Consider the following 15,623-nt stretch of genomic DNA (forward strand, 5'->3'; position numbering starts at 1 on the left):
GGAGATTTTTTTTTTAAATCCACTTAACAAATAAGGAAGCATGTCCAATCAGTTCAGAGACCTTCCAAGACCCTCTCACTCATCCAGGACCAAACCACGAATAAAACTTAGGTCTCCCAACTCCCAAGCCTGTGCTTTCTCGTATGCATTTGCCTGGTCTCCATATCCCAGGATCTGCACTGTTTAGCTTTATGTTACGTAATCGCATTACTTCTATACCATTCTATCACTCCGTATCTTTCTAAAATTCCCAAGATTTACATCACTTCTGATCTAAACTGACTCCATCATGGCTTGTGGCATCCACTTGACTTATGCCAACGTTTAAGTTCATCTAATCCAGCTTGGTACTCACCCTTTGGTCTTTAGTATCTTACTGCCCTCCTCCCTGGGGCCTTGTCTCAGTGTGTTGGTGGCTCAGGGGATCTGTACCATGTATTCTCCCCATTTTCTCCACTCGAGTGGATGCTGTCAGAGACAGAAGAGGGACGTAATAACGAAACTATTATTCATTACCATTTATTCTCCCCAATCTATGAACTTGGACATTATACATATTCCCTTCTAGAGATAGAAGATAGGCTCAGAGAGGTTAGGCGTCTTTCTCAGGGTCACACAGCAAGCACAGGACTCAATGTCCTTGCTCTCACTCATGCTCTGTCAGCAGGACAGGGGGGCTGCCAAGTTGAGATGCCTGCAAACACGTCAGCTGGAGGGAAAAAGGCATCAATCCAAGAGCTATCTATCCATTTTGTATGTTTTGATCATAGACTAAGTCTAGATTTTCAAACCACATACAGAACTTTCTGGCATCTTACAATCATTCAGTTTATCATCCTCTAGTTCCTCCCCATGGGTACCCACTTCACAGATTTTTTTTTTTCCCAGTTGTAATAGACAATTTCCCAGAAACGCCTGGTCTCCAGAGCGCCTTCCCCAAAACACCACGTTCCTGCCTCTTCTCTCCCTACCACAGCTCTTTGTGGCTTGCAGAATTCAAATTCAGGGGCTCCTTCCAATATCTTTATCAGCTTAGTGGTCAATCAATTTACAAACAGAAATCCACTGGACTCCCTCCCTCCTTCCATCCCGTGGAACAAACTTGCCAGCCAGTTGGTTCCGACCTGAGCCCCTGGTGTTAAAAGGGGTTCAGCACAGAGGAGCCGTGATCTGCCTCTTGAGGGTGGTGCAGAGCAAGGACGCTCATAGCAAGACACCCAGACAGCGTTTTGCAGGTCCCGCAGCCCTCTACCAATTCTACCTTCGTCCACCCTGGTTGGAGCCAGGCTGACGGCTGCAAACGTAGGCGCTGGGTCAGTCTCCTCACCTCAAAGTCAGGCTGACCCCCTACTACCAGCCATGGGACCCTGACGCTCAGTTTCCCAGTCTGTTAGAAGGGGATGGCCGTCATATTTTCTCTGTTAGGTGGGGGTGATGAATTGAGATAACGTATGTCAGCAGGGAGCCCGGCAGCTAGGGGCTCTCCAGAAACATTTGTTTTCCTTTTGCTGTTGTTGTTTCAAATCTTCCTGTTATTCCCATTGTGCAGATCATCTCAGGAACCTCAGGTAGACAAAGGTCACTGCCACGTGTATCTCTTTACCCTGCCACTGAGAGCCTCAATGCCACCCAGCAACTCGGCACGTGCAGCCAGGGTCCCTTCTTGGTCACTCCTGAGTCGCCACTGCATGGCTCCTCCGGGACCCCCTCCCTTTTAGCTCGGAACTTTTTCTACCATCCTTCCCTTCCAACAAAACACTCTTGCCATCCCGTTTGCCCAGGATACTATTTTCTTCTCGGGGCCCAACAAAATAATCAAATAACCGAGATCTGAGGACTCAAGGATTTTAGAGGTGGTTTGTTGATCCCAGCAACCAAGGTCCCAAGCAGGACCCATTTCCATGCTATCTGGGTTTAGGTCTTTATGAAGTATCAGTCTCAGATTGTCCCTCAGCCACTCCTGTACCACAGACCACAGCCATCAGAGCGGAGAGCACACCCCTGCGTGAGGACCCACTTAAATGAGAAGGAGAAAGGCCTCCCTCCCGTCCATTTCTGCCTGGTGTTGTCATAGCCATTGAACTGTGTAGACATGGGTTTTCAGTCACTCCACACTACATTTTTCTGCCAGTCTCTGCCCTCTCTCTGCCTGATGGGCTGCTGCAAAAACCCCTCTGAGCCTCCGTTTTCTGGTCTGTAACATAAGAATTCACTAAAACGGTGCAAGTGAAACTCGCCCTGTGCCTGCCCCACCGGACTCAGTCAACAAATACTCAGTGTGGCTGCGGAACTTTCCCTTCTTCCAAAGATGTCGTTGGTTCCGCTCTCTGCCTCCCGCAAGGCCAGGCTTTCTCTCCCTGGTCCCCACTGTGTACCCACATCTCCTGTCCCCTGCTTCCGTGCCCCACACTCAGGGCCTCAGCTCAGGGGAGACGCAGGGGCCATCAGCAAGGTGTTCAGGGGCATGGAGGGGTGCTTTGGCTCAGCACAGCTCTTTTTTTTAAAATTTTTTATTATATTTATTGATTTTTTTTTTAAATTTTTATTTTATTGATTGATTTTAGTAAGAGAGGAAGGGAGAGAGAAAGAGACAGGAACAGTTGTTCTTATATGTGACCTGACCGGGGATCGAACTGGCAACCTCGGCACTTACAGAACGATGCTCTAACCAGCCAAGCCATCCAGCCAAGGCTGTTCTCTTATTTTATAAATGCGCACGTGGGTGCAGCCATTAGAGGCAGGAGGACACACCAGCTGCAGCAGGACAGCCTGTGACTCCTGGTGGGAGTGGCCACAGGAAGAGCAGGAGCTGGAGGGATAGGGGACCTCTGACTTGTTTCCCACGTGGATGCATGTGACCTGTCTGTCCTCCGGGGAGCCCATCACCCTTAGGTTTGCTGGGAGGTCCTCCCACCACCTCTGAGCCTGACCCCTGTGCCCTCTTATCCTGGACCCCAGGAGCTACTGGGGGCCTATCTACTGTCACCCTATGATGAGCAGGAAACAGAGCCCTGCTATAGGCCTCACCCAGCTCAGCCCGTGGCCATCGCCTCAGGGCTGCCTCTCTGTCCCCAGGGTGCCCAAGCCCCTCCCCCAAACACCTGGTCCATGCATGTGGACTTGACCCCTAGCTGCCTATGACCCTGCAAAAATCCCTCCATGAGTCTGGTCCCACCCCTCAGGGCCTCCTCGAGTGACCCTGTCACTCTGGCACCTGCAGGGACCCCATCTGTCCCCACCTTAACGTGCGGTCCCGGTGAGAAGCCACAGTAGTGCGGGAGTGGGGGACAGGATTGGAATGAGGCCGTGCACACACAGCACGTTACAAGGAGCCGCAGACACGGAAGACAAAAGAAACAAACGATTCCTTGCGATCTGCGGCCCAAACAAATTGCCGTAATTAACATGTGCCACCGCCGGGATCTATGGGCCGCGCGGTGGGCGTGAGGCGGAGAGGCGTGAACCGCGCAGAGCACGCGTGCCAATAAAACAGCAATAAATGGTGCAGCTGTGATAGAACTCGTTTCAATTTTGTTCCAAAACCTTGTTTAAGTGCTTTTATTGTTTCTGTATGAAAGAACACGATGCTTTTTGAAAATTGCTTCTTCAGCGTAAGCCTCACTTTCTCAGGGAAGTCTTTCCGATCGCCGCAACCCCCACATGGGGCAGGTTCTGGGGGCCCCCCTGACCCCCCGGGTTCCCAGGGCGTCCACACTTCTGCCACAGTTGGGGGGGGGTGTCTGCTGGGCTTGTCCAGCCCCTGGGCCAACACCCCATCCCTGGAACAACACCGGGACACAGCAGGCATGGGTGACCCATGGACATGCAGAATAATTGTCAGGGTCTGGATGAGGCCATTTATAAACATCAAGGGAAGCCCATAGGTGGCTAAGAGGACCTGCAGGACAGGTGAAACTCTTGTTAAGAGTATCTGTTAGCAAGATCCCTAAAATACATAAATATATCAAATAAATGTGCAAAGAAAAGAACATGTAAACAGAGGATCTTTTCTCACTGGGGTGGGGAGTGGTGATTTGCCTATGGCTACAGTCACCCCCTTGGGGTTTTGTCTTATGTTGGAAGGACAGCTCACTAGCAAAGATTTAAAAACAGGCTAACAAAAGTGGGGTCCAGGGTGGGGACTGCGGTGAAGCCCCCAGGGTTCAGGCAGCTCTGTCCAGCTGAGAGGCTGCCTGCCCCCTGAAGGGGTACCCCTAACTGAAGTCTTTGCTGGATACCTTGGGGGTCCACAGGCCTGGCTTGCCCAGCAGGTGGAGGACAGGAGGAGAGCGGCTTTGGCTGGGAGCACTCAGCACCCCTATTCTATCAGAGATGGAGTGTGTGGGTCTCCTTCGCAAGCAGGCAGCCCCAATACCCTTGTCCCCTGCTTGCAGGCTTTGGGGCACATGTGAGAGGGTGGAATAGGGGCAGTCCTTATCTCCCATCCACACTCACCCTGGGGAGGACAGCCCTCCACATCTGGTAGGAGGGGGAGGGTCTTCCAAGCCACTCCTGAGTGGGGACCATTCTGCGGGCCAGCTGGTGGGAGACTTGCTATCTGGGCAGCTCCTCCCCACCCCCCACCCCCGTGGCTCCGTCCGCACCCAGCAGACAGACAGAGGCCAGGACATAAGTGCAGAGGCTCAGCTACTTGGAGCAGAAATTGGCTATCAAGGCTCTGAGACATATGCTGAGATTTAGTAAGCCCCCTCCCACCCCAAAATTTAACTTAAAATATAAAACGTTTGCTCCCCAAGAGCCTCATTCTTACCTATCTGAACCCACTCCACCAGCTCCAGGAGGAAGAGGGGAGACGCCATTTTGTGCAGACAGGCCCATGACAGTGGGGCCGCTGTGTCAACCATCGCTCTGGGCCCAGTTCTATGTAGCTGGCCATGGTAGAGGCTATTCTTGCCATGGAACCCTTTCTACTAAGAGCCACCAGCTACAGCAAAAGGGACAGGGCTAAATGGCATGAGGTGGAACAGGTGGGAAGCCGGTGCTATGAGAGTGCGAGGTGGCCCTGTTCTCCGGTGCCCGGCTGTGTGGCCTTGAGCGAGCTAGCTGGGCTCCAGACACCTCCGTCTCCTCCTGTGCAAAGCGGGGTCTTGTGAGGATCAGACAGGATGACGGGGAGGTGATCCACTCAGTTCTTGGGGAAGGGAAGTTACAACTCTGTGCAAAGCCAGCTGTTTCCACACAAAGGCACGTGAGGAGGACGAGCCACCTAAAGGCATCTGTCACTGAGGGTCCAAAGGAAATTGAGGGACTGTGATGGGCACTTGCTGGGAATGGCCCCAGATCAGGGTCCTCCTCCCAGAGGCCACACCGAAGAGGGGCTTTTATTCACTCTTGAGGGTTCAAGGTTGACAGGCAAGAGAGTCAGAAGAACAGGCCTGAGGACAGAGGGTTCGAGAAGCCTGGTGTCCTGTCCACCAGCTCCTCCCTCCTTCCGCCAGCCCAGAGTCCGGCTCTGGGAAGGCAGGCGCTTTGATGCAGGTCCCTCAAGGCCTCGGCCCTGCATCACCTGCCTTGTCATGGACTCCCTAGTCCCTGGCCCCCTGCAGGCTGCAGCCCAAGCCCCAGACCTCATCGATGCTAAAAGAACATTCTGGCTCCCTTTCCCGCCTGCAGAGCCTGGGTCAGGCCTGTGAGCAGGCACCCACTTAGCGGGGTGCACTGAGTCATGCAGGTGGTTCCCAGGGAGCCCAAGCATGGCCACCCTCTCCCCCGGTCCAGGAAGGACTGTGTCTGGGCTGGAGGTGGTGGCATGGATGTCACAGTTTCGAGCTGGGCCTGGGTCTCCCTGTAGCCACGTGGCCCTGACCTTATTCTTGCCCCAGGAGTGGGCCAGAGCGAGAGCCAGTCTTCAAGGCCCAGCCAAAGTTCAGCAGCAGGGTTCTATCTTCTAGAATCTTCTACTCTTCTCTGATGACAAGAATGGGGACTTCTCATTTAGCATCTCCCCCACAGCGGTCCCCAAGGATGTCTTCATTCTCATCAGCACAATTGTTTCTCTCTCTCCTGGAATGACAGGGGCTCACAGGATCTCTAAACAGCACTTCTAGAAACAGATTTGATACTTAAGCGCCTCATCTCATGTCCCAAAGCAGAAGAATTGCAAACTGAGCTCCTTAATGAAACTCCTCTATATGGCACCTTACGAGGAGTGCTCGCTACTACCCTTCAAGGTGTGATTTCTCCCCATTTTACAGATGTGCTAACTGAGCCTTGGCGAGGCTCACTAACCTGCCCACCTCCCATCCACATCTGACGAATACCACATCCCCGCTCTGCCTTTGTGAGAGCAAAAATCAGAATCTCGGGGTTAATTGTGAAAGAGAAAAAGAGAGAATTGCTCTTCAAACTTTTGATTTTTAACTTCAAAAACGGACTCTTAGCCGGGGTTGGGTATATTTCAAAGCGTGGCTGGTTTCATGGAATAATTTTCTTCAAGAAGAATAATCCGTGAGAATTTCTGTGTGGGCAAAAGTGCAGGTGTGTCCCCTGACTCCACTGGGCTGTGGCTCCTAGTCTGAACATGGGAGAGTTGAACTCATGTCGCTTCTGAGTCTCTGCTCTTTTTATTATTATTATTTTTACTGTCCTGTGATTGTTTTCCTGGTCACCCACCAGCTGACAGCATTGGTCGACTCTCCCCTCAACTGGCCGACAGATGTACCTCACTTCCAGGCATTTGTTAAAATCTGGTGCCAGACTCCACTTCAGCCATTAGACATGGTTGTTGGGCAAAGGAAGTTTTTTTCTTCTTCTCTTTTTTTAGCTTGCCCTCCCCACTTACATCTTGAGATGTGAAAATGGACTGAGCAGGCACCAGGGAATTTAAAATGAGCTTGGGAAGGAAAAAAAGAAAACAAAACAAAAAAACCACCCAAACCCTGTGCTACAATAAATCATATCACAGTGGAGATCACTATCTATCCAGAAAATTCTCAGCCCAGACAATGGCTCATTTATTTGCAACAATATTCAATACAACAGCATTCCCGGCCAACAAAAGGATTTCTATAGGTTCTTGGAGTTGGTTGCAAAGGGATGTAACCTACATAGAAAAGAGAGCTGTTCAATTATAGATTCCCCTGGCGGGAGAGGGACCTTTGTAAATAAATTGTAAGGTGGGCTGTTGAAATGCGGTCACCTCCCCTGGGGAACATCTCACCTCCCGACAATGTGGGGCTGAAGCCCCGCCCTGCCCAGGACATCGTTCGGGTAAATATTTGGGTAAATATTTGGGTAGCGATGGCTGCCACTGGAACAGTAAGCAGACCAGCTCTCTGAGGAAATGGTCCCTTCCTTCCAGGCCTTCAGATGATACATTTTTATAAACATCCAGGCAGGCAGCCTCTAAAGGCTCCTGGGCTTTTACAAACACATTTCAGATTCATGGTCAGCAAGACTCTGCTCTGAGCATGGGCACTGAGGAGGAGGCAGGAAACCGAAGGGCGGGGAGGGGTCTGGAACCAGCCTTCTAAATTTAACAACATGCAGTGGCTTTTCGGCCGAGTGGATAAAAAATAAATTCCAGTGCTTCAAGCTCTTATCTTTATTTACCATTTCCCCAAACAGTCAGTGACCTGGGCTCTGATTCTTAGCTTGAATTATCAACGCCATGCACACAGGACCGAGGGTGGGAATGCTGGGGGCGGGGGAGGGGTCACAGAGCAAGTGGATCCCTCTCCACGTTCCTGTGACATGCCTGATGTTTATTCGGGCTGGCAGAGTGACCCGGGGATCTGCTAATGTTGCAGGCTGTCCCCGGGTGGGCTGGGGGGTGGCTGTGATATTTCAGACCCTCCCAGAAACGGAAGGCACCCGGGAGTGGCCCATGTCCACCTCCTATCGGGGAGGGATCCGTGAATATCTCACCGAGACCTTGTCAGATGCTCAATAGCAGCTTTTGGAAATCTCTGGTGGGCGTGAGGCTTGCCCAGTTGCCTTTGAAGTTCTAGTTACTTGCAAACCATTCCCTACATTGAGTCAATACCTCTCTCTCTGGGACTTACCACTGGGCCTGATTTTGCCCTCGGAAACTGTAGGAGAAGCAGGTCCTTTCCCTTTGTCACCTGCCTGCCGCTCAGACCTGTGACTGTGCCCTCACCTCTCCCCTTGGTCTGCTCTGTCCCTCCCCACTCCTTTCAGTGTGCCCCTAGGAGGGGTGGCCGTCCCCTCCCTCCCTGCCCATCCTTGAACAGCACCAGTGCTGGCTTTGGCCTCACCTCCCTCCCCCAGTTAACTGATGCAATGACCTTTCCTAGTCCTTAAATCTCCTCGGAGGTGTCCAGGAGATCAGCGACACTGTCTGTCCTCTTCAGCCCCTGTCCCTTTCCCCGGAGAGTCCTGATGGTGCAGTCCTCAGCATCATGCTATTCTTCCCCACCCCGATCCCAGAGAACTCCCCCATCTCCCCCGGGACCCTCGACAGGGCCCTGCCAGAGCTGAGCCTCTCCTGGAGGAGGCAGGTCCCACTGGTCGTCCTGTTTCAATCTTTTTTCAGCCACCCAGGAATGAAATCTGGGCATCCCTTTTATCTCTTTGCTGCCTGACCCCTTATCTCTGAAGATCCCTCCACCATCCCCCACCACCCCCACCCCTGCTGCAAGTCTTCCCTTATCCCAGTGACTCGATGTCCTCAGGAGCCTTTAAAGCAATACCATTCCGGCACCCCAAGCCAGACCCATGAATACTGAGTATTCTGGGGCGAGGCTCTGGCATCAGTATGGAACAGCCAAGATGGAGAACTACTGTTTCGATTGCTTCTCTCTTTCAACCCCTCTTCCCATTCTGACAGCGGACACTGTGATTGGAGCTCATCACTTTCGCCTGAACTACTGCACTAGTTCCTCCTGTCTTACTCCCCAGCTCCTCTAACCATCCAGCCCACATGTCATTGTCAGATCACAAACTACCATTTTTGGTGTTACCTCCGCTCATCAAAAACCTTCAGTGGCTCCCTATTACTGCAATATGAAATCTTTGAATGAACAAGTAAACGTTGCCCAAATACCTAATAAGTCATACGGTGTGAAACTGTATCTTATCTCTCCCCCCCCCCGTTCCCAACCCCCCAATTCTGCTACATGCCTGTCAGGTACTCAACATCTACCTGGGAGAGAGTGAACAAAAATAATTTCTCTGCAAATCAAATGTAGAGAAAGCGGGCAGGGTAATCGATCATTACTTAAGGGTTATTTCTTTAAACATCCTATATAGTACAATCAACTGCGAACAACCCATGGCAACAGAGAGAACAGATTCTAAATATTATAAAATAGCAGATAATTCAAAGACATGAATCTGGTTGATATTAGGATGTGTTTTATGCTTATGAGTGCTTGTATCTGACAATTGGGATAATTTTTTAAAATTAGGTAATTAGTGTGTTTTATTTATCCCCCCACACACACATATTTACACATACATACATACATACTATAGGAATAAATAACTCAGTTCCCAAAATAATGCACTATTTTTTCTCTCAACCGCTGGCATAGAGATGATGATTAGATTTCAGCACTTTGGAGGGGGCGGGCAGAGAAGAGAGGGAGGAAACCATCATGAGAGAAAATCGAAGGAACTGAGGTGTTAACAAGCTGCTTTTCAACAGATTCGGTGTTAAAATTTTAGGCAGTATGCACAACCAATTTGTAAAACCATTTGAAACATCCACGAACTTACACATCCCTTGTAACCCACAAATTCCAGTCCTAGGTTGTGCATGCCCAACAGAAACGTGCACATATGTTCACCAAAAGCCACATCCAGGAATGTTCAGTTTACTCATACTGTCCCCCAAACTGGGAACAGCTCAAATGTTAATCCACATTTTAAAGGAAGAGATTGTGAGGCACCACACAACACAATACAACACTGGACACAGGAAGGCAGACGCAGACACCTACATACTGCACATGCCAGTTGTGTAAAGTTTTGTAAAAGGCAAAAGTAATCTTCCGTGTGAGATGTCAGGAGAGCAGTTACAGAGTGCTGGAAATCTTCCATGTCCTGCGCTGACACTGGTTACATAGGTGTGCTTGCTTTGGGAAAATTCACTGAGCCACACGAAGGAAGGAAAGGAGAGGAGGGGGGAAGGGAGGAAGGAACAAAGGGAGGTCTAGGCAGCACGGCATGATGGGAAATCCTTGGCATTTGAAAATCTAGATTTATTATAGTTCTGACCCTGCTATTTACTAGCTGTGTGACTCTGGACAAGCCACAGACCTCTCTGAACCTCTGTTTTCTCCCTCAATAAAGTAGGCAACAAAAACTGCCCTACCTACCTCACAGCGCAGTTGTGAGGACTGAATTATATAACAGATGTAAAAATCCTTTCGGGGGGCAGTAAAACGTGGCAGGGGGCAAAGTGCAATTAATATCACAGATCTCTGAAGACAGGAATTCCTGCAAGGGTCAGTGCTATCAATAAAGCTCAACCCAGGCCGTGAGCAGTGAGGGTCGATAGTGGGAGTGTGTGCATGTGTATGTGAGTTTGTATACACAGGCTGGTTTATGTTCTCTCATTATATCTCCTCACTTAATCCCTTAATGGCCTGGACCCCAGAATGCAGAGCACCTGGAATAAGCTATGTGTTTATGTGAGATGGGTCTATTTCTTTCCTTTCAAAGCAGCTATAAATAGATGCTAGATCCACTTTCCTAATTACTTTTTCTAAGGTATGGATGCATGTCTACATGCATCCGCCAGATTCTTTAAACTAGCATGTAGGATTTTCTGGGCATTGGCTTCTAGGCAAGCCAGCGATGCTGAGAGAAAGACACCCCCCACCCATTCGTAACCCCCACCTCCCACTCTCCACTCCCTTCCATTGCTTCTCACTCCAAACCTGACACAGCTCAGTCAGACACATCTCTGGAATCTCAAAGCTGAAAAGTCAGGGCTGAAAGGGCCTCGGTGCACCTCCCACCCCCCTCCCCCCATCCCCGTTTAGAGGGCTCAGTGCTCATCTTGGAGACTGGCCGCAAGGGGAGGGGCTTTTCTTCTGGGTTAGAGGGCAAAAAGGCAAAGCCAAAGTCACCACATTTTCTGTGGATTCGTTTCCTATTATAGTCCCATGTCCCCCGGAGAGTCGGAGCGGATGGAAATCTTTATTCTTCATCTGGCTGGACTGCCCATGGCTGCCCTTCTGTCAGAATGTCGCATCTTAAGGGATTTCAAGTTCATTGCCTCCTGCAGGGCGAGGCTGGGGTAATTCAACCCGCTTTATAGAACACCAAGTCCATCAACATCTGGCGAGCACTCACCAATCACGTTTCAGGCTGCTGTTGCGCCTACATGGGAGGAGGAACAAACCTGCAGCCACCGCCACTTCTATTTCCTTTAGCAAAAGAGGAAAATGTTCATTTTTCTACTTGGTCCCTGGATCTCCAGAAAAAATCTTTTGAAAGCAATGACATTTTAATTTTCTCACGTATACTCCACATCATGTCTGGGGCATGTATGTAGGTGTGAGTGACTCAGTGCGTGTGTGTGTGTGTGTGTGTGTGCTTGTGTGTATGTTTGTAGCTTGCAAAGAAAACGGTACACAAAACTCCAAATGTAGCAAAGCGATATTAACAGGAAAGAGCAGCGTGAGTTCCTATTTAAAGACTTTACAATAGATTTTCCATGAAGTTCCCTGAACCTTCAGGTTTATCTCTTGCATTTTAATATTGGTTTACAGATCCTAAACTCTATGATAAAAAAAAAACACCCAAAAACCTAAGAGACCAAGAACCTTAGAAATAAAATTAGAAGTTACTGCCTGCTGAAAATAAAATATAAGTGGAAAATGAGGAACTCTGGACTGAGAAGGTAAACCACGAAGACGAAGATTTGGTTTACTTCTTTAATTTCTGTTTTTCCCCATATTTAATCGCTACTTCTCGTTGTAAAATATTAGTAAGCATTTAATATTTATTTTTCAACCTTCTAAGGACACAATTACTTATTTTATAAAATAAGCCCGAGCTGAAGCCGATCCTATTGGACTGTAGAATCGCTTTCCTCTTTGACACGTCCTTATAGAGTAGTTTAATACACAACAGAGACCTCATATAAAATGAGCTCTCTGCTGCTGCATACATTCCAATGGAAGTATTAACAGCTCATTTGGGCCATTACAGTTTCCAGGACCTTTCACCTTCACTGTCTCATTTACTCTGCCCTGATAGATGGGTGGGGAACCGTCATGACCCCAACTCATAGACCAGGTGACCTGTTGATATTGCCTTGGCAACTGCCCAAGGCCACAACTGATGGGCAATGAATGAAGCATGGAACCCCTGGCTGAACCTGGTGACTACTCTGAGGCATGGCCAAGGTCAGGGGGTGAGGCTGCAGAAGAACCCTTTGTTGGGGCTGAGGCCATGCAGGTTGACTTTAAGAGTCCTCCTCTCAAGTCTGATTCTGAGTTACTCTGTCTGTGCAGCAGGACTTTGGGGAGAACCCTGGGGAAACTACTTTCCAATGTTATCTTTTGGAAGACACTTAAAGCACTTCCTGGCTTGCCATAAGAGAGTCTTCTGCTTAGACCCCCTCCCCAAGTTCTCCTGACGCTCCAGGACTCCCTGGAGGTCCCAGCAGTTAAGAAAGTTCTTTCCTACACATCTCTCCTCTCCACTTCAAATGAATTCTCGCCCACCCCCCACCTCATTTTTTTTCTCTCTTAGTTTTTTTCTAGATGGCAAAGAAAAATATGTAGCGCCTATAGAGCAGAACTCACTTTGTCATTGCTTTTAACAGCTCTCCACCATGAGGTACAAGCCCCTCCACATTTCATTGACTTCTTCTGCCATGGCCAAAATGGTTGCCCCCTCCTGGGAGGGCTTTCTGCCTTCTGTGCCTGGAGAACTGCTCTCTGTTGTCGGAGATTCAGCTCAGAGTGGCCCCTTTCCCGCTCAGCTAGCCCAACACTATCATTTTATCTCAGAGTCTTTGCATAGGCTGTTCTCCCCTGTAATTGTTACTTAAATTTCTATTTAGTATTTTAATCTTTTAGGAAGCAAAACCTGAACCTATACAAGTTAAAAGACTAATTGCGTGAACCCCTGATAAACCCATCATCCATCATTAACCAGTGTCAATTTATGGCCACTGTAGTTTCATGTGATTTCCCAACCTACCCCACTTCCTTTTTAAAAATTTATTAATTGATTCTAGAGAGAGAGAGAGGAAGAGATAAAGAGAGAGAGAGAGAGCATTCATTTATTGTTCCACTTAGCTGTGAATTTATTGGTTGCTTCCCGTTTGTGCCGTGACCGGGGATTGAACCCTCAACCTTGGTGTTTCAGGACGATGCTCTAACCAACTGAGCAACCTCAGAGCTTCCCACTTCCATTAAAAAAAAAAAATCCCAGGCATCACATCATGTCATTTGTAAATATTTCAGTATATATTACCTCTACAAGAAAAAGGCTCTTTTCTAAAACATGACCACTGTACCAACATCATACTAAAAATAAACCATAATTTCCTAAGCACATCAGATATCCACTCAGGGTTCAAGGTCCTGTGATTGACTCTTTTTTTTTTCTTTTTTTTTAGTTGGTTTATTTGGACCAATATGCAAACAAGCCCACCCACTTTTCACTGGCCCATTCTCATTCATTGTAAAGATCTCTGTTTAGACATCACTTCCTCCTAGCTGCCTGCCCGGTCCCCAGTGCCCGGATGTGTGTCCCTCGTCTGTTCTCCCACCATGCCCATGATGGCCATTCTAAAGCCCTCCCCACTGTTTGTCCCCTGAGATAGACTGTGAGCACCAAGATGATGGGAAGGGTCAGTGGGTCTCAAAGTGACGTCCCCGTGCCTGGTCAACAGTGTGCTCCGACTCTGTATGTGTTGAATGAGTACATAAATAAATGAGCTGCCAAAGAGAGCTACAGTTCCCGTTCCTGAGCCCACATTTGGTATAATGACTCACTTAGAAGTCTGTCTCCCCGGGGAGCAGAGACTTCATCGTTTCGGATTCCCAGCGCCCAGCCCAGCGCTTGGCACGCAGTAGGTGTTCATCAGGGGATTGCTGTGTGAGTAAACACTTGGGTTTCTATTCCAAGTTCTATCTGTGAGACTTGGGGCTCTCACACATTTTCCTCTCCGGGTCTCATCTTTCCTGACTCTATAATGAAGAATCTAGATTTATGATTTCTAAGGTCCTTGGGGTCTGATGTGTGATTCTGGGGGCCCAGCCGCTTGGGGAGTCCACATTTGCCATACTTTTGCTGCCCTCTGCTGGCAGGATAGGCTCAGAACCTCCTTGTCCCGATTTCCTGAAAGAACAAGGGACAGGCAAAACAAGGTCCCAGTGGGTGAACTGGTCTGTAAATGGGACAGGGACATAAATTGCGTTGTTTGCCTGGGAGGCCTGAGCCTCCCTCCACCCCGTCCCACAAAGACGGTCACTATCGTAAGTCACAGACAGACGGAAAGACTAACACAGTGGTCTCACGCCCCTGGTTGTACATTAGAACTTGGGAGGCGGGAGGACTCACAGGAAGAGATGGGGCCCAAGTCCTGCTTCAGACCAACCATCAAATCCCTTGGGGGGAGGCAGGGCCCAAACATCCATATGACTGAAAATTTATCTGCTGCATCTAATGTTGGGTGTCAGAACTGCTGGATCAAGTGGATGCATACATGTGTAAATTAAGCCAAATGCTTAGAAGCAAAGTTTAATGCTCATCCAGCAAAAGAATAAATGATGACTTTGTAATATAAATTTCCCTTAGCCTATGTGAACATGTTTTCTTTCGGAAGAGCCCCCCACCACCACCAAACCCACAGTAGGTCTTTAGACCTCTGTGCCAGAACACAGCAGGTCCTCAGATAATGTCATTTCATTCGATGTCGTTTTGCAGGGTGAGGGCCAGAGAGACGGTGCCACTCCAGTGGAAGTCACCTGGGGGATGTCAAGGTCCCCCACCATGGGATACTGTGGTCTCTACACCTTCACTCCCAGCATCTAATCAGTATTCCCCCCTCTTCCTAATCTGATGGGTGACAAATGAACCCACTGTTTTCGCTGGTACTCTTCATTGTGACAACTTGTATCTCTTCTTCTGTGTTACCTCTTCATAGCCTTGGACCACTTCCTAACGAGTTTCCCTTCTTAGCCCTTTGGGTTTTACTACTATTAATCCTTTATAGGTGTTGTAAATTTTGTGTGTGTGTGTGCGTGCGCGCTATTTTACTATTTGTCTTTTAACTTTACAATGTACCAGTTAGTACCTACGTGACCGGTTTCTTCGTCTAACAGCTGCCTGGTTGGTTTGCTGGGAGAATTCAGTAAGGTAGTGTCTGCACAACACGTAGCCTGCCACACCATCCGTGCTCAATGAATGCCAATGATGTTTTATAACCAAACTTCTCTATATGACACTCAGAGACAGCCCCCCACAAGCTCCCCGCTGAGCCTGCTTGTCCTCAACAACGTAGAGCACCATAAAACAAACACAAGAGAATATTCTGCTCAACTGAATACATGGGGTGCTCATTGAATGGGATTTGGGTAGTGTCAACTGCTGATTTTGTGGGGTTTCCATTTTAGTGTTTGATAAAATTGGAAAGACAGAAGGCTGCGTGACTTGGTCTAACTTTACACTCT

At 48.8% G+C, this 15,623-nt stretch overlaps 1 protein-coding gene across 3 annotated transcripts in view; it reads left to right on the forward strand.

The window, feature by feature from the left end:
- Positions 1-15,623, forward strand: part of TBXAS1 (thromboxane A synthase 1) — a 132,094-nt gene that overhangs the window by 108,396 nt on the left and 8,075 nt on the right. The window lies entirely within an intron of this gene.

Source organism: Saccopteryx leptura, chromosome 2, assembly GCF_036850995.1.
Source record: "Saccopteryx leptura isolate mSacLep1 chromosome 2, mSacLep1_pri_phased_curated, whole genome shotgun sequence".
Classification (NCBI taxonomy): domain Eukaryota; kingdom Metazoa; phylum Chordata; class Mammalia; order Chiroptera; family Emballonuridae; genus Saccopteryx; species Saccopteryx leptura.